The sequence below is a fragment of the Mandrillus leucophaeus genome, unplaced genomic scaffold, assembly GCF_000951045.1.
Source record: "Mandrillus leucophaeus isolate KB7577 unplaced genomic scaffold, Mleu.le_1.0 Scaffold1518, whole genome shotgun sequence".
NCBI classification, from domain to species: Eukaryota; Metazoa; Chordata; class Mammalia; order Primates; family Cercopithecidae; genus Mandrillus; species Mandrillus leucophaeus.
In genome coordinates, this window is record NW_012101497.1 from 300,440 (window position 1) to 303,025 (window position 2,586).

Sequence of the window (2,586 nt, forward strand, 5' to 3'; positions counted from 1 at the left end):
AATTTTCTTTAAATAATATTTTATAGTTTTCAGTTTAGAAATATCACACTTGTTTATAAAATTTATTCCTTAAAATTTTATTCTTTTTGCTATTGTAGATGAATTAACTTCATTTTGGAATTATAACTGATTTTGTGTGCTGGTTTTGCATTCTGTAATCTAACTTAACTTGTTCATTAGTTCTAATTTTGCTTGTGTGTGTATGTGTGTATGTGTGTGTGTGTGTGTATTCCTTAGGATTGTTCATACGCAAAGTCATGGCATCTGCAAATAGGAATAATTTACTCGTTCCTTTCTGTTCTGGACTTTCTCTGCTTTCTATTCTCTTTGCTTGCTACCTAGCTAGAACTTTCAGTACAAGGTTAAATAGAAGTAACAAGTGACAGCTTCCTTCTCTTGTTTCTGATCTTAGGGAGAAAACTTTTAGTGCTGAATATGAGATTACTTGTAGGTGTTTGCATTAATACCCTTTATCTAGATGAGAAACTTTCCCTCTATTACTAGTTTGCTGAAAGTTTTTTTAATGAAAGTGTGTTTTGTTTTTCCAAATGCTTTTTTTTACATCTACTAATTATGTGAATCTTACCCTTTCTCCAAGGCCATTTTTACAGAAACACAAATGATATTTTTTTAATTAATATGGAATTCCCAGGTATCCCAAGTGGCCAAAATAATCCTGAGAAAAAGAAAGATAAAAATGAAGAACTCAAATTTTCCTATTCCAAAATATACCACAAAGTTATAGTAATCAAAGCAGTATGGTCCTGGCATAAGCATAGACATTACATTAAAGGAATAGATTAATTGAGCTAATTGTTTTCTGGGCTAGTTGTTTTTTGACTAAGGTGTCAGGACCGCTCAATAAAAAAAAAATAGTCTCTTTCACAAATGGGTGCTGGGACAATTTGGTATCTATATGTAACAGAATAGAGTTAGACCCTTACCCCATATCATATAAAAAAATAACTCTAAATGGATTAAAGAACTAAAAATAAGAAGAAAAACAATAAAACTCTTAGAAGAAAACATAGAGGTAAGTTTTCATGACCTTGTACTTTGCAAATAGATTATTTGATTGACATCAAACATGAACAAAAAAAGAAAGGTAAATTTGACTTATCAAAATTACATGCTTTTGTGTACCAAAGGATGCTGTCAAGAGTGTGAAAAGATAGCACATAAAAATGCTGACTCTGATCATTTTTACCAGTTTTCTAGTTGCTTTTTAGAGATTCTTGCTCTACTTTTTTCCCTGTTATCACCCTATTTCTTGGTAGACATAAGAACAAAAAAAATGTATTTGTGAAAAGAAGAGAAAGAATGCTATATTTGGTTAAAAAAAAAAATTGGATCAGACCCAGAAAAAATATCAAGTCAGTCATTTATCAGTGATATATTAAAGCATAAATTTAAGCCTCAGTTCTTTCATCTTCAAAGTGGAGATGATAGTATCTTACACACTTACTAACTGCTCTTTCAACTCTGTCAGAATCCATCCATTTCTTTCCTTAGCTGATGGAAGGATCATTCTAAATTCCAAACTTCTCTGCTTAAGTTCTTCAAAAAATACATACTATTCTTTGTTTAAAACTAGTAAGTAATGACCCTGGCATGCACCATTTATCTTTCAGGAATTAGTCTAAACTCATCTCTCTACTTCTGTGACCCACTGACTTTGGAGCTGGAACATTCTATCCCTTCCTCCATTCCTTGAGCAATAAAAGGAGAAGTGCATTCATTACAGCTGGTGCCAGTCACTAAGCCATGAGCTACTTAAGGTCATATTCATCAGCCATCTGATTTATGTCTTCTTATTTCTCTTTCATTCCTAAATGGACTGTATTTCAGTATTACCACATCATAAAACTGTGCATCTACTGTCACCACCGAACTCAGAGATATCAATATAAATATCATTATAACTCAAGAGATTATCAATATCATTATATGCAATGGACTGTCAGTGCAGAGATTGATACAATTGAAGGTTTCTTATTTATTGACTGATTTTTTCTTTCTTGAATCAGTAACATTATGCTTTCCTGGTTCTCCATCTGTGCCTTCATGTCCACATTTCTTCAGTTTTCTTTTAAAATGGCCCTCCCTACTTTGTCTCCTAATAGTAACAATCTTCACAGCTCTTTTCTAAGCCTGATTCAATGTTGACTTTACATACTCTCCCTGGGTGATCTTGGAAAATGTTCAATTTTTACTACTCTGACACACTGATGATTCTCAAATCTATATCTTTAGTTCTAATTTTTTTTTTCAAAGAACTGTTTGTTACCTATAATTAGCTATTTCATAGAAACTTTAAAGTCAACCTGTCTTCTTTCTAGTTTCCTTTTCTCAATAAATGGCATGGTTTTTATAGTCCATTGAACAAAAAAAAAATTCTGGGTTTCATTCTGCATGTATTTCTCTCATTATCCCCTACATTCATTTAGGTAGTCACCAAAGTTAGCTATAACTGGAGATAGAGATTTTAAGAAGTAATTTAAGTGAAGTGAAGTCATAGGGTAGGACCTTGGCTTTGTAAGGTTAGTGTTCTTATAAGAAGAGCACCAGAGACTTCACTCCTTACAT